The sequence below is a fragment of the Lasioglossum baleicum genome, chromosome 3 (assembly GCF_051020765.1).
Source record: "Lasioglossum baleicum chromosome 3, iyLasBale1, whole genome shotgun sequence".
Classification (NCBI taxonomy): Eukaryota; Metazoa; Arthropoda; class Insecta; order Hymenoptera; family Halictidae; genus Lasioglossum; species Lasioglossum baleicum.
Window position 1 is genome coordinate 3819966 of NC_134931.1, and position 25741 is coordinate 3845706.

The 25741-nt window shown below is 39.1% G+C and overlaps 1 protein-coding gene across 4 annotated transcripts in view; it reads right to left on the minus strand.

Annotated features, from left to right (window-relative positions):
* The window catches only part of LOC143207609 (uncharacterized), a 101917-nt gene that overhangs the window by 47788 nt on the left and 28388 nt on the right, over positions 1-25741 (minus strand). For 2 of the 4 annotated variants that reach the window (XM_076421286.1, XM_076421284.1), the window contains exon 2: positions 9712-9806. The exons of the other annotated variants lie outside the window; for them this stretch is intronic. The gene's annotated coding sequence lies outside the window, so the exon portion shown is untranslated. The remainder of the gene's footprint in view (positions 1-9711; positions 9807-25741) is intronic. 4 annotated transcript variants of the gene reach the window in all.

Genomic DNA, 25741 nt, shown 5'->3' on the forward strand with positions numbered 1-25741 from the left:
TTTTCTACCGAGAGTACAATTGCGAAGAAAATCGAGGCTATTATGTCAGGGAAAATGAATTATTCAAATTATGTATGGCGGTCGTGCCGATAGATCCGTTTTCCTAAATGCCAGATACAAAGCTGGAAAGTAAACTACGTTTTCATTCAATTGCTTCGCTAACAAAATTCCTGTTCCCAAGTTCTTGTTATGCATTTATAGCAAAACTGGGAAGATAAAATTTAAAATTGTTGAAAAATTAAAAAAATCGAAGATATCATTATATGATTTCTCCTCTATTAAAATCATCAAAGTGAGAAATAACATTCAATTTAGTTTCTGTTTATTGTATTGCAGTCTGGTAATAACAGATATGGAAGCAATGCCATCTCTACACGAAAAACGAAATGACTTTTCTAACGACTTAATAACTAGACTGCGGATTTTTATGTAAAATAAAAATGTTCCGCATTGATTATGGAAAGCAGGGATAAAATAAAAATTTGCTTCATCCCTTAATAACTTTGTTACGTTGAAAACGACATCACAATATTGTCAAGTTTTCCTAATCTTTTATTGTTTTGTTATTTCATCGAACCAGTTTCTGCATAAATGCATAAAGATCTGCAGTCTACCGATAACTTTCTCGTTGCCAACCAATCTCGAATAAATATTCTGTCGCGACCGAAATGACGGGTAAGGAAATGTGCGCATAAGAAAAGAGCTGCATAGATGGATGCAATAAAAAAAAAAAGTAACAAGCAAATATGCACGTGTAACGAGCGTTGTCGGGGCTCGCTCGAAGGCCGTTGACTCTGCGAAACTTTCGCCCGGCGCTTTCATGTGGAGCAGACATAAAGGCACGCCGGGGAACACAGTAAAAAGTCCACGACCCTCGGATTGCAGCACCGAAAATTCACGATCGTCCGAGTTCGACTTTCTTTGTAAACAAAAGCGACTCGCCGGTGAATTTACGTTTGTGAAATTCTGCCCGCCGCGCCGCGCCGGCGCATCTGGGTTGAACACTCACGCATCAATTAGCGGACTCGTGAAAAATTGCACTACCCGCGAGTACATCCCGTTTTCGGGTCGATGTAATGCGCGAAATCGAATACGTTCCTCACCGTGCTGCCATTGTTGCGAAAGTTCGAAATACTTGGCCGTGTTTGCATTGACTAATGGGCTCGAACAGAGACGAAGCACGATCGAATGTTTACGTCGACGCACGTCAACGACATTTCTACTTCACTTTCACTCAAAGGAATCTTTTCGTCGACGAAACAAAATTTTCTCCTTCACCGAACGTTCGTGAAATTGTTATCTAATCTCCTTTATTTGTGATTATGAGATTATTATCTAATCTTCTTTATTCGTGATGTTTAGACAGCGGATTTTATGCAGTTACCACACAGATGAGTAGGTGAATTCGAAACAGTAAAAACATTACAAGAATTTCAGCTAAGAAAGAAAATAAATTTTTATTTCACTCCAGTTGATTGCAAATCAAGTAGAAAATGTTTATTTTGCATAAAGATCCGCTGTCTAGTGATGATATAACCAGGGACCATAACTGTTATAATCAAAAAGAGAAAAAATCATAGAATAACAAGTATTTCATCGACTAAAATCGTATTGGTTACGAATAAGGATTATAAGTAACCGAAAATTTTTTCTCTTGTTGGTAAATGTTATTGTTGAGAGAAATTATTCGACGAGATCAATTTATTTCGATCATAGCAGTTATCCACGAAAGAAGTTCATTTCGATCGCTCGTAACAGTTATTATTGATGAAGTAAATTTGAAATAGTTATTATTAAATAAATTTTTTATTCGTAAAATTAATTGTTACAATGAAAATTTAATGTAACAAACAAACAGATTTTGTGTTGTTCTTGTTGTACGAAACCTTCTGAATGAATTTCACAGGCTTGCTCCATCCGAAAAAGAGTAGACAACTCAATAATTAAATAAGCAACAAAAATGAATTTTCTCATCAATAATTATTATGAATAAGAGAAAAGAAATTCGATCATCGATAACTGTTATGAACAATCGAAATAAATTTCTCTCATCGATAACTGTTATGAGTGAAAAAACTGTTATGATAATTTTAGAATAACTGTTATTTTTGGTCCCTGGATATAACAAATGTTTTTAAGGTGGATGCAAATGTTATTTTTGTCTAAAGTCTTTTCTCCCGGAGTTTTCAAAGTCAAAATAGTTTCTTATATCATGTTTAGTAATAATAAAAATTCTGCAGCTTTCTAATAATTTCTACAGTCGATGGTCCCGCCGAATGTTTCATAAATTGGAGATACGTTTCGATTCTCTTCGACAGAAGGAAAAAGGGTAGAAACGAAAGTTGTGCTCGGTATAACGTTACACGTAATGATCAAAGTTACACGCAATAATTATCGAATTTAGAGCAGTGAAATCAACCAATCAGTTGCGTAGGGAACCCGATAATGATCGCCGCTGTGAGTTAACAATATACGGAGTAACACATCGCTAACTCTATTCTCAGCGAAGCATATTCGCACAATCAATCTCACGAGCCGCATAATAACGTTGACGTATGATACTGTTCAGTCCGTGTACATAAGCGCGTGAAGTAACTTTATATATAATATAAAGTCTTCATTAAGTTCTCTCACAATTAGTGCGCGTAAAGAAGCAGCAGGTTTTACCATTACATGGTAAAAAGTTGTTCTTTCATATTTCTTTCATCATATTTTCTTTTATCACATGTTTAATCTGAAGCGTTTTAGTTATCTCTACGCCGTCCATAACAGAATATACTTCGATCTTGATATTCTTCAAAATGTCGATATTTCCACTGAATTGTCAAACTTTGAGCTGAATGCGCAACCCGAAGGCATCGTCGCACAACTTTGGGTGTCGAACCACAGCTTTTCCCGTGTTGGGCGTTTCCGATTTCGAAAAAGATGTTTTTCGATCCAGTCTACTACACACACTTGGAGCGGCAACACAATGCATCAAGTGTGTTCACACCAAAATAAATACAAGGACGAACCCTGAAGTATAACTTTCGCTTCTAAGTGGGACATGTTCAAATATCAATAATTATGTAAAGATGGCTAATAAACAAATAAAACCTTTTATACTATAATGAATACGGAACCTGCTGCTCCAATTTTCAAACTTTGCGCTCGATGCGCAACCTGAAGACATCGTCGCACAAGTTTGGGATTTTGATCCCGTCATTAGGGCGTCGAACCACAGCTTTTTCCCGTGCGGGACGTTTTCGAAAAAAATGCTTTTTTCGATCCGATCTAGTGCGTAATCCCCTAATCGGGTCCCGCCGCGCTTCGAGCTCCCACGCAAGTGTATTTGCATAAGAGCGCGAGAAAAAGGCTGATCGATCGAAGCACAGGCGCACGGTTCTTGTCCCTCGGGGGCACAAAGGCTGCGTAAAATCGCCGACACAACATTGATTAAAGCCGAGAGGTGACTCGTTCGGTTCCCGCGGAATGCAACAGCTTGATTGCATCGCTAAACACCGAGAGGCGGTCGATGCTGTTCGGATATCTACCGGGTAGCAGAGCTCTCTCGGCCAATCGTCGGACGTCTGGTTGAAAGGCTTAAAATTAATCAAGGCCCATCGGGTGTCGAATCGACGATGGCGTTAAGAAATAAACTCTGACCCTGACGTAATCAATTAAACCGCCGCGAAAGGAGAGTTAACGCGCCGGAGAGAGGTTTCTTCATGGAGATAGCGATGGCGGCGGCAGCGGCGGCGACTGGACGTGAATCTTCTCAAGGAAGAAGTAAAAGAAGGAAGTAAGGAAGAAGGAACGGGCCGACGGACGGAAGGAACAAGGGAAAGGAAAAACCGAGAGGTTCGTGCCGGGAGACTTTCTCACGAAGCACATCGTGCTCGCTATCGCGAATCTCTTCTTCTCTCTTGCTTCGCGGATCCTAGCCTCCTCTCCGCAATCTCTTACGGGCCACCTACGAGCAACCGCAGTCATTTAAATTTGTGCCATTATACGGTCCGCGTGTACGACGCACCGCGTTTTCTGTGACGTGGGACGACCGACCGTCAAACCAACGAGAACATTCCGCGGTCAGAAGCGTTCACCGATTCGCACGATGCACGCCTGACGGATCGGAGTAACGGATACCGGTTCATTAATATGTCGTGGCCTACGTTATCGCCGCACAGTATCGCAACACAAATTCAGTGACATTTTGCCTCAAATCATTCGTAACTTATGAATAGACCGCGAATCTTTATGCAAAGTAAATATGTTTTGCAATGATTGTGGGAAGCAGGAATAACGTAAAAATTGATTTCATCCCTTAACGACTTTGTTTCATTAAAAGCAACGTTACAACATTCTTGAACTTTTTACATCTTTTGCTGTTTTATATTTCGTCCAACCAATTTCTTCGTATAAATGCATAAAGATCTCTACTTAAGATGTCTACTTATGAATGATTAATCGATCGAGAAATTTGGTGACTCTTGAACGATAAAAAATATCGGTATTATCATTAACAAATTATTCACATATATTTTTTATAATAATTTTTAATTTAATTGTTTTAAAATGATATGTTCTAATGGTGATAATAGTGTTCTCGATCAGCAGCAAACGAAGATATATTCGGAACCAGAAGCAAATGAATTGATAACTAAATAATAATATTGTTAAAATAAAATTATAAATTTTTCTTTAACCTATTTGCAAATTAACATTAATATATTCCATATTCTCAATATCTCTTGTTTCTTCCCGAGTTTATAAAATCGTCTATGAAGACGAGCATAAGATGACTGTTTTAAAATATTGCCCAATGCAAAGTTCGCTCCGATAGCGTCACGGTTCACAGACTATACTGAAATACCGCTAAATCCCCCGATCGAAACCACCGTGCGCCGTTAGCTTACTTTCCTCGAGTGATCCCTAATTGGGTAATCGGGTTCGATGCGCGGCGATTTATGTAACGCGAACAAGAAAAAAACCGAGAGAAACAGAAATAATTCTTATCGTGAAAGGGAATTGATTATAGGATTGTGAGAGTCGCATTCTTGTTACGTAGCTCGTTCTCTAGAAATTCTGCGAATATTTTTCTACCGTGTCCCGAGAATAACAAGTGTCATCGACCTCTATAAACACGACGTATAAATAGAATAGAAAATATCGCATAGTACGACGACGACACTTAAAGAAACATAGTGTCGACGTACGGCATTAATCATTGTATCCATAACACTGTCAGAAAACATAGTATGTATACACATTCCATCCATTCACGATGGAAATTTATTATGTCTTCATTTTTGTTTTAATGTAAACTCTGAAAATTGAAAAGAACATCTTCTGTCATTCTAATATTTGTTGTTCTAACTGGGATAGTGAAAAAATTGATTAAAATTGCAAAAAAAAATGGAATAAATGTGATCTTGTCATTTTTGTAAAGTTACTTTTACTGCGCCACAGATAATGCTAATACATAAATGGGCGTGTGTGTGAGTCGAACAAATTGCTATACTTTCGTGAAGCAGTATTGACGCGATTGTTCGGCGAGCTGTGATCGGGATCGATCTCGGCGATCGGATGTCCTCAATTTCAAAAATCGTACAACAAGCTGCTTATGAAGAAGTTGCTCGGGCCAGGACGATAAAAAATCAAGACTACTTTCTACAACGTTGCTCCAGTTACAATCGGGACTACACGTCTCTGTGCGGTTATAAAGCGATCAAAAGGTGCAAGATCATGGATCGTCGTGCAAAAACGAGCAAGGAGACACGAGTCACGGTTCCCTTCACCCTCGACTGGCTTCGGGAGTGGTTCGTTAAACGACGTCTTTATATTTATTTTAGGCGGTTCATTATGTAAAAACCGGGGAAATAGGGGAACTGAATACCGGTTCGGCTGTGTATGATATTTCAAAGCCGCGAGTTCACGTGGCGTGCAATGAACAGGCAAATCATGCCAAGCAATTTGCGTCGCGGAAGAAAAGAAGAGAAAAGAAGAATATGTTGTGGTTGAACGTTGAACGTTCGCGCTGTGCTTCACCTCGAACGGGAGGGTCAAGATCATTTTCGACGGGCTTTCTTTCGGTATACATACTCCGAATCACGGCAAGGTTGCGAAAAGATCTGCGCACGGGGTCGACGAACCCAAATGCACGGACTCCCGTAACCTTGTTCGCAGACTTTTACAGGACCTCGGAATAACCATGAAAATATCCTGTTGCAGTGTCCCTCGATTAATTCAGTACACGCCGATCATCTATATTTAGTGCAGACCAAGCAAAAATCATTTTCGAGAGTGCAAAACAAAAGATGAAAATTATTCCTGCGCCGCTGATGAATATTGCTTTGCAGTAACGACAAGACTGCATTAAATTTTTATTGTAATATGTGCTTCAATGAAGAACCAAATTTCAACTTTCCATGCTTCTGCGTTTCGAGACTTTTTCCGATATATGTATATATAATTGCCAGTTCCTCTGTCCCCTGTAACGGTAAAAAAATCTCGAAATACGGAAATCTGAAATTTCCGCACGAATACGTTTTTTATCCCGGAAGTTCTTCAGGATTAATTGCTAAAATTAAATTGTGCTAGTACTAGCATAATTCCCGTTGAAAAATCAACGGCTGTTTTATTCCGGGAGGTATGCCACTAATTTATTTTTAGCACTTAATCCTGCGGGATTTCCGGGATAGAAGCATATTTACTAGACTTTGTTTGAAATCTTCGTGACGACTCGTTGAAATACAGCAAGGGGTTAAAATACCGATTTGTTGAATACTTCTTATTCAACCGTTCAAAGGTGAGTAACCCCTTAACGAAGAGCTGCAATTTTTACAAAATCTATATTTGCATCGACATGCCGGGGTCGTTCTGAGAAACGAAAATGACAGTCAGGAAGACGCATTAAAGTGGTTGTGTGCAGGTGGATGCGAGCAATGTTCCGTAACGAGGGAAGCGAAAAAATGAATGTCAAGTGTGTCACGCAAGTAAAATGTCTGGCTGGTTTATTGTCGGGCAATTGTACGCGGCCATCCGTGGTTGGCCGCCATTCTTCGATGCCGTTTCAGCGAGTTTCTACTCTCCTCGTCGTAGCGCAATGCAGCGCAGCGCATCGCGGCGTCAGTTATCGCGCGCACGAGTGTGCATTCGATTTTATTGATGTTAATACGCTCATTCAAAGGACCCTCTTGGTCGTTGTCACTCGGTACAGCGTGATTGGCTAAATTCGCGGCACTATTGCGAAGCGAAGGTCAGGCACTCGCCCGTAAAACTTTGATCTGCAGAATCAAAGCCCTTGGAGATTGAATCGGGATGACGGACGAATTCAACTGTGAAACGCGGCTATGGAAATTTCATTAACTCAGACGCCCGTTAATGATGTTACTTTGTAACGTTTAATAGGAGCTGCCGAATCACCAGAGATCCGAGAACTGCTTCGATTTTTGTATCCTTTGATGCACCGACGCACAGTGCACTGTGCAACGGTGATAGTGCTCACTTGCATTTCGGTTGGGTTGCGCAAAAATTTTCGTGATCTTTCACGACTAGAGACGTTCCAGTTGAATGCCACAATGATGCAAATAAATATTTTTTATTGTTTGCTTTCGCACAGCTAAATACACTTATAATATTATTTATAAAAATTGATTACTCCGATCGAATTCGTCTCAACTGGATACAGAGAATGTCTTCTATAAAATTGAAGAAATATTTTACTCTGCACGAACAGAGTTGACGACGATGTCATTCAATAATAGAATCTGCAGACTGCAGCAATTGAGTATTAGATTGCCGCGAGAAAATTGACTGAGACAGCGTTTTGCTGTCAATGATGCGAGACATTCGTCAGTGTCTACGCAACTTCAGAAAATTGATGGTCAAACGTAACCGTCCGATTCATTCGACAGTTGACATACAGCAATCTTGAAACCACTGAATTCGTAGATTTCTACGCGTCGTAACATACGACAAAACATCGAAAAATCATTTTGATATATCGAGTTGGAACATTTTGTTCGGTTCAAATATATGAAAACAAAATTCACTAAGCGGTCTAATTTTACATTATTAGAAAACGCTGTTTTTGCCCATTTTTACCACGCTTATATTAGCTTGCCGAGTTGTCGTTATCGTTGTTGTTTCTGTATGCGTCAAATCTTGTAATCGAATTTTAAACCACTTTCCGATGAGCTACAGACTTGAGACATTAAACATAGCTCAGAACTGGATGACAATGCAATATTAAAAAACAAATTTAAAAAAAGAACTGTGCATTCAGCGTCACACCTCGTCGCGCGACGCTCGGTAGTACGTCTTCGCGTTCAGCGATCCCCACTCCGCGCGCCAGTGCTCCCTACTCCACTACGCGTTCCCACTCTGTCTCTTCCCCACTCCACTAACCCATTTCGCACCGAAGGAGCTCAGTCAGCGTGATGTTCCGTTCATTCAGTTCCATTTCGGACAATTTCGGACTCCATCAAGAGACGTTGTCTCTCGTAATCATCCTATTTTGCGTATTTCCATATCCTCCGTTTCTATATCTTACTGTTTCATGCCAGCATTACTATATCTTGCATTCCATTTAAAAAAGACTAAAAAGAAGAAAATAAAAAATATATATAGAAAAATTTTTTTAAACCACGCTTATATTAAAATGCACTAAAAAGGGAAAAATAATTTTTTTAGACATTAGTGACGATAAATAAAAGCGTGGAGCGCTCACGATGATTACGTCAATATAGTTTAGCGCTCCACGCTTTTATTTATAGTCACTAATGTCTAAAGAAATGATTTTCTCCTTTTTAGTGTAATATAATATAATCGTGGTTTTTAAAGAGTCTTTTCTTTAATATATCTTTTACAATTTTACTAACCGCGAGTCGAAGAGTGACAACTCTAATCTTCACGAATAAATGAAAGACATCTCTTAATGGAAGACCGTTTAACACTAAACCTACCGAGCCTTAAAAGTAACTGGTACATGTTCCCTTATAAGAATGACGAGATTGATTTTATTTAGACTTTATGCGGTCCCTATTGTAATACGTGCTCTACTAAAGATATCTATACAACTATTCCTTATGAGATCATTATTATTATTTCAATAATTGTAAAATAAAAAATCTGGATCATTTTGACCGATGGTGGTAGGTTTAGTGTTGACTAAACTCCGCAGTATAATAATGACTTTAGTAAGTAGACGCGTTCCGTAGAAAGTCGTCGGGATTCTAAAAAATTGTACAATTTTCCGGATATTATTAGGCTGTGAAGATTAAAAGAAATTAGGTTTGGAGGGAGAAAGATGGCTCGCTCCGTTTGCTCAAGGGACTTTCCCTAATAACGCATACGCGCCTCGACACTTCCCGATGCGTTAACATACTATAATGCGAGGAGTTGCAGAAACGCATTAGAAACCGCGCGAGACCGGAGCCCCGTGACTGAACTCCGTTAATCTTTTTCCGGTCGCAGCTGCGTCGAGGCTTTAGGCGCGGGAGAATCATCGTGTTCGCACCTGACAGGATGGTGTCGTTAATAGTTCTGTCGCATAAGTTTCAGGCGATTCGGTATTCACCGGGTGGTTCCTGCGAACGATGAACGCGAGTCGGGCTCGTAAAATGTGGAAGGACGATATCGTGCAACGCGGAACGCGCGATTTTATCGTGCGCGATTTCTAGTTGGATTCGCGTGCGCGCACACACGTGTGCAGTTAATAATGACACTTACACGTGTACGGTTAATTTCTTCGTTTGCGATGCTCAGATGCCGATGTGACTCGTGCACATCCTGGTCGGCGGGTTAGCCTACTCGAAATGCATTACCTGAAACAAATCAAGACCCTTTATTAGTCTTCTGCCTTGCAAACAATTAATTCATCAATTTTATTCTTCTTCTTCTTTGTTGTTAAAAATACGGCATTGGACTGTGTCTGTCCATAAACCGGGGAACATGGTGTACATGCATATTTACATACGTACATACACACATAAAATATATAACATATTGTACATTGTATATTTTCTATAGTATATTGTATATTTTGTATGTATATTTTGTATATATTATATATTCGTATGTTCTGTATATTTTGTATATATATTTTGCATATTTTGTATATTTCGTATATTTCGTATATTTTGCATATTTTGTATATTTTGTATATTTTGTATATATCATATATACGTATTATATATTTAATAAGGCATATATCCATAGTGCTTGCCGGATTTTACCAAGTTGTGCAATCCTGTGAGACCAAAGACAGAGAGTGAATAACCAGAATAAAATGAATGTTCAAGAAATTCGAGTAACAAGCAAATGTTCATGGTTGCACGCAATTCGGTAATCTCAATATAAACTGTTTCTATAAAATTCACTCACGACATTGCATCTGCATAATCTTCCTCGGTCTACTTGCGCGAGTTACAGTCAATAAATTATATTAAACCAGAATAGTAGTGTTAATTGACGTTTTTACGGATCGATTTACAAGACTCGAGTAAAATCGTTACACGCCCATTAAAATTTTCTCCGATAATTTCACTCGCACTTCCATGAAAATCCACACGTTCGCCTCGCGTGACACAGATTCCCCATATCGTTTGAATATTAAGTGTTTTCTATCCTTAGAAAGAATTATTTTATATTTGAATAGATCTCCTATTTTCAGTATTAGTTTTCAGTAGTAGTTTTCAGTATTAGATATAGTTGAATGTAGACTGCAGATATTTTTATGCATTTATAGCTTCTAATAATGTTTCAAAAATGGTAGAATATTATTTCGGATCTATAAAGGCTACTACCATTGGTAATGAGATTTTATCCGTTCCCATTTTCTCAAAATTTGCCTGCACAAATTAAAAATTGCATAAACATCCGCAGTCTAGTTGAATGTTCCGGCTGCGATTAGAAAAAAGTAACGTTAGAAAGTTGTTGGCATGAATACGGAATTTCTTCGGAAACCGTGACCGTCGCGTGCGTCTTTTTCTTTCAGCGTTTGAAAGGAGCCTCTTTATTCTAAGGAACAATGCGACCGTTTCTAGAAACGCGTCAGAAACTATGCGACGGATCCTTGGAGAGACGATCGATTTTCCCTGAAAATAATCTCTCGACGGCTGGGAAGCCGGAAGGCGACCGGAAGTTGCGCCATTCAAGGATTTCTCGGCACTTTCGTGCTCAATGCCATCTCACCCATTCAACTATACCTCCCGGCTTGCAATTCGACTGCTGAAAGCGATTGTTTAAACCCACAAAACTTTATCAAGTACAATATAAAATCATTTTTATCTCTATTCATAGGTTTTGCACTCCAAATTCACGTGTGCAGAACAGGAAAAACATTTCAGGAAAAGTAATAAATGAATACAATTTTTATTTCTGCTGTCTACTTACGAGACCATAATTATAAAAAGTATAAAAAAAAACTGATCATAATCATGGCCAGGAGGAAGCTTCCTGAAACACTTGTTCCCATCGATCTCCAACGAAAATACTTTCGAAAATAGTAAAAATAAGCCTGGCGAAGAATATACGACTCGAAAATAGAAGAGGCAGGTGCGTTATAAAAATAATTGCGGAAGGAACGGTGTTTCTTGAGCGCCGGCCGAAATGTAAAACCGATTCAGTTCTAACAGTTCTATTAGTTCATTAAACCCCAAATAAAAAGACGAGTGTCGCATAAATCTCCATTCGCAATGAATGTTTCGCGGGCAGCTGCACGGTGGTATAGGAGCGATCCTGCGCTCGAGGAACGAGATTGATCAACTTCCTCAAAGTTACACCGGAACAATCAGCCGTATGCAATTAAAGGCGAGCCGCGCGTAATTCGATTAATATCAGAGAGTTAATATTAGAGTCGCTCGAAAGAAGAGGTTACCTGTTTACAGAAACTAAAGGATATTTTTCGTTTTCCCTGAGCAGAATTGTGTTAATTTAATTATTAGGTTGGCAACTAAATTCGCGACCACCACATTTTCTCAAATAAAGTCATTTATATAGAGGTTGCGGCCGAATAACATGTATAAGCGGGCAGGGGGTGATTCTATGTGTGGATATAAACCAAACAAAAGGAATAACATTTTTTCGTTTGAGGCTTCGTTTACGAGAAAACCGAGTTTGAAAGTCTAGCGAATAGGAATGCTATTGAATAGGAATTGTCCGACGCGTCTGATCATTACCGACCAATTTTACTTCCTGCATATCCTAAAAATTAAAGCACACGATCTCGGCGGATCTATAAACTCGATTTTCACGAAAACGAGGCGTCAAATGAAAAAATTTTATTCCTTTTTTCCGATTTATATTTACATGTTTCAGAGTCACAAAATTCAGAGCTTTTCAATGATACACAGTGCTGTGAATAATTATAAACTCACACTTATTTCCTGTATTTTTTCGTTATTATTTCCAAGAACCCACTAAGTAAGTTTTACTACATTTATGATGAGGTAGTACTACCTTTTCGATGTTAACAGTTTCTTGCTATCTCTTCTTCGTGCAATGTAGTAGCTGAATATTTCAAAACAAAGAGCTGTGAATATTTATAAACTCAGTCGCTGTTCATATCTCATTCAGAACGTTTCTGAAGCTTTGTCAGATCCTCTTAGTGATTAGTAATATTACAGCAAGTCTCTAAAAGTATTCTTTTAAAGATCTTTGAAACAATTTTTCAATCACGCAATTGAGTGATGTAGAAAAACAACGAATAACCGATTTGAAGAGCTGTGGGAAAAATCAACGACAATTTGCGAGTATAATTAATAGATCCCAAAGTGTCGTTAAAAATTTTTTGAAACTTGCTATAGAAAATTGCAGGAAATTAAAGTGATTAGGACGACCTACACGATTTTCGTCAACTGTAAAACGTGCAGTTTTAAGGGAGATATCAAAAACTGGAACTTCTTCGTCTAAAATTGTGAGTCGATTTAACTTGAACTGTGATTCCAGTCTTGTAAGGAAGTGGCCATGGCCAGCACTGAGTTTTGATTTGAACCCCATCGATCAGGAGAAGCCACCAATAGAAAGTATCGTCGATCTTAAAAAAAGAATAAAATCTGTTTGGGCAGATATTCCAAATTACATCTCAAATAAGCTATTTAGTAGTGTTCCTGACCGGCTCTTACATGTAATAAAAAATAAGGGAAAATGTACTAAATACTAAATGAAAGTCTATACTTATTCACAGCTTAAACCACAATTGTAAGAACAAATGCCATTTTTGCCAGATTTCTGTGGACTAAAACTATTATCTTTTGTTTGCTCACTTTTGTTTTGTATTAGAATATAAAAATGCATAAACGGTTTCGTCAATTTTTGTTCCGGTACTATGAAAAACATAAAAATATGGTAGAGTTTATAATTATTATAGAATGGTCACTGAATGAGGTTATAATGATACAATAAAAGAATTACGAAACAGAAGGTCGTGAATTTAGGTGCCGCAATCTAATACATTGAAATTGATTTGCATAAGGTTGCATTTGACTTCCAAAAGGGTGAATCTCGAGTACAAAACTTGATCACTTATCAATCGACGATACAACAAACTATTTCACTCCAACACATGAATCTTGACTGAACCATCAAACGTCCCGAAGGAAAGCTCGTGCGGGCCCGTCTCAGCACGCGGAACGTGTTAATCAAGTGCCTGAGAGTGCACGTCAGAAACGGTCCCCGGGTTGTTGGTCCCAGCGATGGGGAATGGTACGAGTCGCCATGGAACACGCACGGAAGTGGTCTGAAAAGACAAACTACGAGGTGTATCTATTGCGTGTATCGTAAGTCTTCCAAGGGGCTGGTTTTTTTCTCTCCTCTGTCTCTCTCTCTCTGTCTCTCTCTAGTTGCAAAGGAAAGGTCGTGTATCACTGGATCATGATTCAACGATGACTAACAGGCAGTAAGGTAGGGATCGTTATGCGAGGATGCTGCCGCTGTTAGCGGGGCTACGTATCGCGTATAGTTAGTGGGGTCGTTAGGCCAGCCGATTAGACGTTAGTTAGTCCCGCCCTTAACGATACACGTACGCAGACACGCGTTCGCGTACACGCACACGCGAGAGAGAGAAAGAGAGAGAGAGAGAGAGAGAGAGAGAGAGAACGTGTAGATCATGGACTTGTGTCCGTATATGTATATGTTTGAGTGCGCGTGTTTGTGTGTACACGGAATGGAAATCGAAAGCATCCAGGAGGGGAAATTAAAATCGGGATTCTTATCGGTCCGCGGTCGCATGCCGGCCGCAACGGAAAATATTCTCACGGCTTTTAACGGACGTTAATCCTGAATTTTCATCGGTTAACTGCGCGGCTTCACCGCGATGCTTCGTCGCGGAACAACATCTCCTTTCTACCTCTCTCTCTCTTTCTGTATCTCTTTCCGTGTCTGTCCGCGTGTCCGTATTGCTTTCTCCCGAGGATGGTTAGGCTAGAACCGCCATTCCTCCCCACCGATTTTTCACACGGGCCCATGAAATCGAAATGAACTTTGAGAAAATCGCCACGATGGAATCCCGAGCTCTGAGCGGTGATCGCGCGCTGATCACAAGCACTACCGGCATTTCGTAATGGGCGAAATAGAATTCTCAAGCGGATTGAAACCCGCTCTGTGCCCGTCACTGGAACCCGCCGAAGCCTCGGGCTGCGGTCACACGAGCGTTCCTGTAACGGACGTCGCGATGTCCATCGTACCGTAACATTGTAACGTACGTGCTGTTATTGTCGTTCAACAGCGGATCGCAGCCCCGAGCCCTGGAATGCGCGAGATCGGATCGATCGAACCCTTCGATCCACCGGTGTTTCCGAACTTTGATCCAGTTTTGAACGGCCCGCAACGGACTGGAAAGCCGTTCTTCGTGGTCAACATTCAATTATTGAACAATGTTTGTATACGTCAATTGTGATGACCCTTTGAAGCTTTAAAATTTCTGACTTTTTCTTTCGATCACCGTGACTGTGCTCAAACAATTAAGACTTCTAAAGCATTTATGACTTCTAAAAATTTTCAAAGAATGCCAGAATATTAAAGTTCCACAGAATTTAATACGATTTTTATTTAATTCGCATTTATAAAGGCTACTACTAGGGGGGATGGTCCGTTTAAAGCAGTGGTGCCCAAGCTGGTTCGGAACCCACCTTAAACTGCAGGTCCCGTCGCTTAATAATCATAGCAGTTGAAGAAGCGACGTAAAACAATCAAACAAAAGGGGGATCCGTAATGAACGGCTCGAGTATCTCCGATATTTTCACTTTCGTTTCGAAGTCCTCGTACACGGACCAGCCATGCTGCGCAGAAGTGTCCGTGCAAAAAGGCGAAGAACGTCGGCTCGCATTTTTCAGCAGCGTGCGCAAATCATCCCCGTCATCATCGCGAACGCTCCACTTTCCGCGGAGAGCTGGTATACCAGTTTTCTGGCAAAAAGAGAACGCGGAGTCGCGGAATCCTTTAGCGTTCGAATTTTTCCCGACGCAAAGAAAAATCGAGCATATTGTGGGGTGAAAATCACTGGACGGCTGGCGGATGCTGCGGGACATAATTTGCGCGGTCGTCCTTTAATCTAATGCCCCTTGCGACCGATTAATGATTGGGAAAACGATCGTGTCTGGTAGCTCGTATACGATCGTATACGACGGTGCATTATGCATTAACGACACGGCCGCACGAACAGATATACAGGCTGCCAGCACCGTGGGACGTGGTATTACGGATTTTTCGCGATTACGCGATGAAGCCGTTTGCCCATCGACCTCATGCGCGTTAATTTATTCCAATATAGGCTCCCGGACGGTGATAACAATTTTCCATCCACCTTTCGTCGGATCCGCGCAACCAGCCACTGCGCCGCAGTGCCGATGCAAATTGAAATTGCTGACTATCCCGCGTTCGAACCGATCCTCTTTTCTTCGTCCACTTTGTTGCTGATAGCTGCGCACGGCGAGACATACATCGCGGTTAATTTTTATCGTTTCGTATAAATAACCTGCCTCATTCAAGAATATGATTTAGAGCAGCAGATGCACCGATAGAATCACTGGTAATTCCTGGAATCATCGACCTGGAACTGACGGTATGAATTTATCAAATGGATAGATTGGTTTGGGTACACTTTGTAAGAAATGTATTGGATATGTGCGTGCCCATAATTATGAAAGTGGTCTGCATCACGTATTTCTTGTTTCGAGGTATTTAAAGGATTACACACACATTTGAATAAATTAAAAAATATTTTTGTACTATGTAACATTTTAATTTAGAATTTTATTAGTCTTGATTAATGAAAATTTGTTATGAATGTGAAATTTTGTGCGAATCTCGTACGAAAAATGTTATTTTTCAAGTTTGTGAGTCGATGCTTATATTTTCCTTGCCGTTTCGACTGTTTTGAGGTTTCGTTTCTAATAACAACGCAAAAGCACGCGAATTCAATATATATATATTTATGTTTACGTCGGCGAGGAACAGAATGTCGATGAAAACATATACGGAGTGTCTGGTAAATGATGTACTTTCTTGAAAGATTTGTTTCTTGCACTTTAAATAAAATAAAAAATACCCGTAGCAACATTTGACCACGGTCGGATGTTTAATTAAACAAATACCACTGTCTACAATTTTCAACGTGTTCGTTCTTTCCTTTCCTACAGAATCCACTTCGCCAGACAAAGTGATTACCGAGTCGCTTGTAGAGCAAGATACTTGCACTAAATTGCACCTCGTAGACAAGAGATGAGACAACACTCTCAGAACGTGAGCATAGTCTCTGAATCATGCTCGCAAGGCTTAACCCATTAACGATCCTACTTTTCAACAGAAGTTCCGTTGTAAGAACGACTAGAAAATTAGTCGAACAATCCCGTGCATCTTCTTTAAAAGCAAATAGAAAATTGAAGGGATTTGTTCACGAACGAACCAAAGCAAAATAATTAAATTAGTAATTCAATTAGTTTAGGACGTGCGGATATCGGTCAGCATCATGATCATGCCAAAATATAATTCCTCTAATTTTTGCCATGGATATAGGAATATAGGGATGGAGGATGTCGTTGCGGGGTGGAAGTCTTTTTCAGGAGGGGACGAGGTAGAAGTTGCATCTTTTTCATTGGCTGTGTCCGGCGCAAGCGCAGTACGTCATTATGCATGCGTTACATACAGTTACATAAATCTTTTAGTATGTTCTTTAATTCGAGTTGCACGTTTTAATTTCCTTTCTATATTCTCTAATTTTAGTTTTCTTTAATCCCTCGTTCTATTTGCCGTTATCGAAAATTTATACAACTTTTCATTTTCTTCACTTTTAATTATTTAACAACGTTCATTATAATACATATTTGGAACATAATTCATATCACGAGTGTCATACGTTATTATAGGACAAAGGGTTAACTATCACTTTTCTAGTTTCAACTTGTCAGATATATGTAAGCAATCTGTAAAACTGTAAACATTTTTCATACTTGGCGGTAGAGAGTATGCGCAGAAAAACCACCAATCAAATGGATGCAACGTCTACCCTGCCTCCTCCGGAAAAGAAAAAACCCCCTTGCCCATAATGCTAGCTCACGCTCCATCCCTATATTCCTATATCCATGATTTTTGCAGCCTTTAAAAACAAAAGATGTCGGGAAAACATTGACAGATCCCAAACTTTATACTCGGAAGAAGAGATCAATTTTTATTTGGTTCCAGTGCATCTTGTGATCGATGCGGCAAATTTCGATATTTTCTAAAAATAATTATCTACAATTATTTTCAATATTTATTTTCCTCGTACCCGTGTCACGGTATTTTTCCCCCCGTAGGACAAACGCTATCTTCGAAAAAACCGGAACGACAGAAAAACAGGGTCGTTTTCATGAAATTACGGTCCGCCGTCTAGAGTCTAGTTAGTCCTAAGCGAACCGCGTGCCGATTTAACACGTGGCAGCTGAACGCGTCGATTCAACGACCGTCGAGGCAACTCTGTACCGGTTTAACGTTCAAATATTCATTAAGCGTAACGACAGGCTGGATATCTTCTGTGCGGCACCACGAGAGAGCTCCTTTTGTGCTTCTCACACAACGTAACGCAATAGTGTAACCATAATGGTTCCCTCGATAGTTCGACGATGGATTCACAGGCCCGAAATCGTCGCGGCTACCGACGATTGGTCAAACGTATTTTACGTGACTTTTTGTTCCAGCTTGATGGCCATTTTTATGGTCTCCTTTACTGTTTACGGCTGTTCTTACTCGCCGCATTCTTCGTCGCGTACCGTCGCCGCCGCTTATCTTTTCAATAACTACGGCCACGGTCTTCAATCGCCTGGACTGTGGGAAACGATTTTGCAAAAACGAAGACAGAGAAGCCCCGGATCTCACATTCTAGGCTGTAAAGTCGCTTTATAGCTTCACGATAGTGTTCGTAAATCGACGATTAACCTCCAGAATTATTTATCCGATTTTATGTTTCAATACCGCGGACCTTTCGCGAGATTCGTAAAATATTGGCCCCGCTGGCAAACGTTCGATCGAAATTCTGGTTGCGGCTGCTGGGAGAATTGTTCTCGCGTTTGTTAACGACGAAAATATGATTGTCTTTGTGCTAGAGAGAAGTTGAAAATGTTGGCACAATTAATGAAATGAACAGGGAAACACTGTGTTATCGATTCTAGAATTTTATAGTCGAGAGATTGGGGTGAACTCGTCGGAACGTCACTCCCTCACCGAGTTTGATGAAATTGAAATATGTTACTAACTCAAAGTTAAAAAATAGTTTAGATATTAAAGTAGATAAAACAAATGTTAAAATCCAAGGTTATTGGAAGATCATACTGCTATACTATAAACGTATACACAATGGATCCGGTCGACTTTTCTCCGCGTTCTAACCGAATTTAGATCAAACACACGATAATTGAATCTATCCTTACACGGGATGAGATTTCTTCCGGACTCGTAATGGTCCTGAGCTTAATGACCAGTGCGATCCAACCCCGATCCAGAAGGATCGAGAAGATCCGTCTCACGCTGTCCGGTACACGTTTCGTAAAGTTGAAAACGCGAGGGGAAAGACGATTTTTCATTTTCCCAACGGGAGAACGAATTACCATATTCAATTCGCCCGACCGATTAATCTAATCGCTGCCGAGCCAGTTAATCCTGGCTGACGTCAAATTTAATTATGCTTCTTCTCATAAATTTCAATGCCATACTGGCAACGTCTAATCGTCGCGATCGCTCGGCTCTTTTTACGGACGACTTAATCGACCTAACACATGTGCGATCGGTTATTTTCTGTTTCGACTATTGTACAGACTTGTGTGCAGAAATTATGTATCGCTTAAATCTGCACGATCGACATTAATCTTTTAACTGGACAACTCAAAAATATCATTCAATTTTCTATTTAACCGTACAGGGTGGTCAAACAATTATTTATACATTGAACAGGGTTAAAAAACGATTATTTATACATTATCTAGTAAACCGTAAAGTAAATACTTTATACACCCACTGTATCTTCGCAATCAACAGTTTTCTTTTCACACTCTTGTTGCCAAAATCGCAATGTACACTCCGGAACAAAAAGATAGCATCTATTTTTCCTCATTGGGTACATTAAACTGAAGAACTGACATGCCTGTACGTCAGAGTTGGGCAAAAATTTCTACTTCAATCGTTAATCGTAATTAACAATTAATCCCCTAGTTTAGTTGTTAATTGCGGTTAACGATTAAATTTCTACTTTAGTCGTTAATTGCTATTAACGATTACATTCCTTTCAATTGTAATCGTCAATCGGATAATTGATTAATGATTAACTGCTCAAATTTCGAAATGAAATATGGAATCAAAACTGTACGAATACTCAAAAAAATGTAAACTGAGTTTAGGTGTATTGTCATGTGGTCTATAAAAACTAAAAACTCTGTTTACATGCTTTTATGTTTTTTTTTTCGATGATTTCTTTTTCTAATCAACGATTGACGATTAAGTTCATCAATCGATTTAATCAATCGTCTATTATTCGATGATTTCATTTTTTAATCGGAGAATATTAGCCAAAACATTATTAAAAAATTGCATAAATATTTACCAAACCGAATGATTAAAGTCGTTAGCTCTAAAAGAGATCCCACAAAATATTGAGCTTTGATTTTTATCGATTAATTCTGTTATATTTCAAGTTTTTCGTTAAGTGTGCTATCATTTTGTACCTCTATATTTCGTTAATAATTCTACTTGATTCAATAAAAATAGATAAGTTAATAAAGATTCGTTTCATTTCATTCATATATGTTAAGAAATATACACTAGAAATATGTGTATAAAAAAGATTGAATTTCTAATGTTTAATAAACAGAAATTACATTGATTTCAAATTGTATGTACTATCTTTTCTTCCGGGAGTGTAACACTAGCAGAGCTACTAAATTTCGACAACTGCGCCAGCCGGAAGCGATAGTATGAGTCATAGATTCTTACGGTTAGTTTATTTGCAAAATACACAGAAGACTGTTGAAATTATAAACGACCTAGACGAGAACAGCAAAATAAAGAGATCGCTATCAACTGGTACACACGTGATATGCAATAAACATTGGCTACAGCAGTGTTATCAGTCGATAAAATAAAATGACGTAAAGTTAACAGGAACTTCTGAGTCACTTTAACAGTTTACAGGGTATAGTTCTTCGTACTTTTATTCTTCTCTGTTTGGGATTTTTAAGTATTTTCATTGTTTTTAAATATTTGTGTAGCATCGTAAATTCGTCACAACCCTCGCCGAGGCTAGACTTATGTCTTAGAATTTACGATTGTACCTAGAATCGCATAAACAAGAAAGCGTTTGGACCCTTGGGAAAGTCCGAGGGTCCTTTGGGAAAGCCAGAGGGGGCGGAAGGGCTCACGGAAAAATACCGATGGGGGAAAGACCAGACTCGTTTTGCACGTCGAAGCGAGCGGTACGAATTGTGACGAGACGAAGCTGTACTTATTTATTTAGCGCGTGTATTTGTTTTTTAAGTTTCCATTAAAATTGTTTTGTTCCTAATCTCGAATTTATTAAATCCCACATTTGTGAAGCAAGTTAATCTGATTAAACGAGCAAAATAGATTTTCAATAAACCAGAGAAACCATTTAAAGAAAGTATGAAGCATTCGGGTCGGTGTATATAGGACGTGTTCTTAAACGGGACCTTGCTTGCGGTAAAAGTGTGTTTATGGCAAAAAATGATAGTGCACGAAGAGGCAAGGATGACTATGGTATCGTGAATCGGAAAATTGCGTGCCGCGTGCGCTCTCGTTATACGCTTGGTCAACGATATAAGAACATTTCACTAGCTACGCTATCTAGAGCATGTTTACAATGAGTTATTTCTTTGCTCGTTTCGTGTGGGAATAGTCTTACCGAAGCATTACCGTATCTCTTCCGAATCACTATCGACCTGAACGTGTTACACGATTTTTGTTTATTTCATAACGACAATAAAGCTTGATAAAGAAAAACTGTTGCGAATGCTGAATGATCGACAGCTTCGTTTTAAAAAAGGTTCTGTATAAAACACTTTCATTTTTTCATCGACACCTGTACTTTTTCACATCGTTCATGTAGCTTTATTTTGTGATAAAGAAATGAGAGAAACTATCGCAAATGTTGTTATTTCATCGTCGATATTATATCACTTTATGTAGCTCATTCGTTTCGCAACACAGCCTTGCAGCATGAAACCACTGCTACACTAATTAAAAGTAAATTGTTGCTAATAGTTGCGCATTTTATGCATTCGCAGAAAAAATGAACGGATAGACTATAAAACTTGTGTTCATTTAATACTTACGTTATCGCTTATATCATCGTATTAAAACGATTAAAGGAAGAAACGAAGTTTCATCTGGTTCCAGTACGTTAACTAATTGCTGTAAAATATTTTCATTTTGTAGAATAATTCGCGGTTAACTAATAATCTCTTTTACATTCTCTGTAACGTGAAATTAGTTATTAATCATTTCGTACCGTTACTTCTCTGGAGTTCAATGATCGATTTATATCGATATGTTTTGGTTCAGAGACGACCACATAAATGAATCATAAGTTCACGAGAATCAAGGAGTTGATTCATTTTTCACGCTCTGCATTCTTTTTTCTGCATTAGTTTACTGTGAATCCGATATCATTTAACGGGAAATGAGTATCATAAACAATGTTTCATCAACTACAGACAAATATCAACTCGTAAGCTTCAGCAAAATCAAAAATTCTAACACAGATGGACATCAATTTCCTTCGTTATTTCCGCAAACTTTTAATCAGGCCAGTGAACTTTCATGAAATTCATTTAAGCAATTAAGCCGGTGAATTTTTTAAATAAATGTTTTATCGAGCCTGTTTATAAAATGCCTGCGTCCATTAATTGGATTTTGAGACGTATATTTGCAAAAAAAATTGGCTGACGAACGTGGACGATCAAATGATTTCCCATTTCAACGCTGTTCAGCGAATGAAATTCGGCTTCATTATGTTTGTTTGAGGTCCTGCTATCTTTGAACGCCGCAGGTCATTGACCTCCGTCAAAATATACACGGTAGGGACCGTTAGGCGAACAGTAGTGCGAATGTCACTTCGCGATACTCATTGAAAAAGATATTTTGACAAACGAATGTTGTTCGCTGACAACCGGTCATTTTAACGGAAGATAAGAATGCAGCTTAGCGTGTTTGTCGCCAGGTGACACGTACTTGCGACGACGCGCGCGACACACTCGCGTGGAAGCATGGTCGCACATGTATGTATACATATACGTGTTGTGTGTGTTCGCGTGAGAGTCGTAATTTTACAAGTACGCGACAAAAACCGAACGAACGTTATACATACATATGCGCATAACGTATCTTGTTACGTTCGGGCACGGTGTATCGCGCGACATTTAAAGAACCTACAAAACCAGTTCCGGAAGTTTTTTAATCGTTAATTAACGAGATACTTTATTGAACAAAGCGATAAAAGCGTGGTTTCTAGGAGCAGTTCCGAAATAAATATCGGTAACACTGTCCAACAGTCAAAAACATATTTAAACAATCATAATGTATTAAAATTGGACATCACTGTATTCGGGAAAGTCTACAGAATCTTTTGCTGTAACGAACAATTCAATATCTTTTATAATAACATCACAATGATTGTTTAAAGTTGAGAAATATGTCTTTTTACAAATTCAAATTTCTCAAAAACTGTGCGCCTAGGAGAAAAATTAAGGGCAGATTCGGAATCAGCGCGAAAAACTCTATAAGAATCGCATAGCGAGAATCGCAACGTCAAAAAAAAGTTGAAATTTGTTGGACCGTGTCTAATATAATCTTCAATCGACTTTCACCTGTAAAAGTAAGGTAAAAGCACCAATAATTGACCAGTTAAGAAAAGTTCTCTGTTTGAATTTCTTACATTGTGTAACAAGACTGACTTTTTTAAAATAATTGTATTATTCAAATTTTATCGACATTTTCGAAAATAATTGTGTCATAAGTTGTGACCATCCTTGGAAACAAGAAAACTACTAATTGACCACACGTTATTAGTAGTCGTTATTAGTAAGTAAAGTAAAATCGATTAGTTTACAAAATCGAATTACATCGTAATTGAATTGAATAAGAGACCAGAATTACAATTTGCATTGTAACTTCATTGAATGAAGCGACTGAATTTCGAATCACAAAACAATTGAATACCATATAATTAAATTACGTAGTAATTAGAATTCATGAAGTGATTCAATTGTAATTCAACGCGACTCTGATTACTGGTGCCTGTACCTTGCCTTTTCTTTTATCGAGGGAAACGCGTTTCGTTCGACGCGGATCGGATCGGTGTCGAAGAATCGGCAAGAGCATTTCTTTCCACGATCCGTTCCCCCCACCTTGTCCGTGGGACGCGAGAAATAGCGGGCATAACTGTTGTGCAAAGCCCCTATCTCGTTGTCAGTCTACTGTAAACTCGATTTTATGGGCGTTGCGAGCCAAGGCACGGCGCGCAGCGTAGCTTTTTCGCGGTTACCTCCGCATTTTGCCTCGTCTCGCCGACGTAACGGGTTGTTCCCCCCGTAGCGGCTTGTCGGGGCCGGAAGATCAAATCCCCCGTCGACCGACTGGCATTTTTCTTTTCCCCGAGAAGTGTGCCACGGAAAATCGTCGTCGCCGGCATTTTCTCCAACAGCCGACAAGTCCGACGCGACGCGACGCGCGACATCGTTGGAATTTCGAAACGCGACGACGCGACGTTTTAACGAGACGCAATGACGAAACGTGCTCGCACGAAAACTAGAAGCAACGCACGTCCGGCGATTTCTGCAAGGGGAGAAATTGCCCCGGACACTTCGACACCTCGGATTCCAACGATGCCGATCGAGAATGTTGTTCCGCGATCCTGGCGAAACTCGGCCCATTTTTTTCCGTGAATTTGCGAAATTGCCTGGGAAAGAGATCCCCCGCTTGAGATGATCGATAACGATTTTTAGAACGTGCTCGACTACTTGGAATCTCTCTTGAAGACCGATCGAAGATGCGGGTGCTTACTATGCTATGTAGGCGTGCAATAAACGCCCATTTTCTTCGCTTTATAGAACATCTAGCGGATAATGCGCCTAATAAATTGAACTAGTTCATAATATAAATTCAATACTTTTTTACCCCCAAGATTGTATTAGGTCGCTTGGAAAGTCATTTCGTTTTTCGTATAGAGGTAGAGATACTTGGTTCTACGTCTTGGAATTAATTAATACAATTTCTATTTTATGAATAAAGATTCGCAGTCTATTTATAATCACCTATTGTTTCTTGATTACCGCAAGGGTGAAAATGCAGTGCACGAAAGAAAAAATTACAATTTTTTTCGGATAAAGTCGTAAAAAGTCATATAATTTAATCTTTTCCTTACAAAAAACAGAAATTCTACAACCGTGGGATCTTTAAGTTGCCTGAAAAATCGCAGAGGATCATAGAACAAAATGTTATAGAACTTATTCTAAATGGTAAAAAATTGGCTTTCATTTTCCCTTGAGAAAACGAAATAACTTTCCGAACGACCTAATATTTAGACAATTTCTTTTTCCAACTTTAATCAAATCCATGATGTGCTTTCGAAGCAATTTCGTATAAAAGATAAGCTTGAAAGCAATGCAAACAATGGTGCTCGAACATCCCACTCGCTCACGTAATTATTTTGTTCTATTTCCGAACGGTTTAAGTGCCTTTACCGCGAGCAGTTCTATAATTTACAGCCGAGAAGAACCGCAGACATTAGGAATAATAGAAACAATTCGAGAGACATCATTAAGGGTAGCCACTGGAGCCTATCGCAGAGATGCGCTCGTTTCTTCCGCCATAGAGAGATACATAGTTTCGCGTGTTCGTTGAAGTGCATTCCTCTATTTGGTATTTACGGCTGAACAAATCGATGCTATCGGTGCGATATTAATTCTCCCAATCCTCTAAATATTAAACTCCGTTAGTAGACTGAGGAGGTTAACTAAAAAGAAAAAATGTTTCTCTCGTAATCATCAGGCAACTGTATTTTTCCAATTAAAGTTTCCGTTTAACATTATTAATTATTACCTACCGTACACTGAAAGCAATATCATAACCACAAAAGAAAGAAATAGACTCTTATTTGGTTCCTGTGTTCTACTAATAAAATTCTAAATTGAAATGTTACACACAGTATAAAAATATTTTTTAATTTATCCGAATGTAATCCTTGAATATCTCGAAACAAGAAATATATGACTTAGTTAGA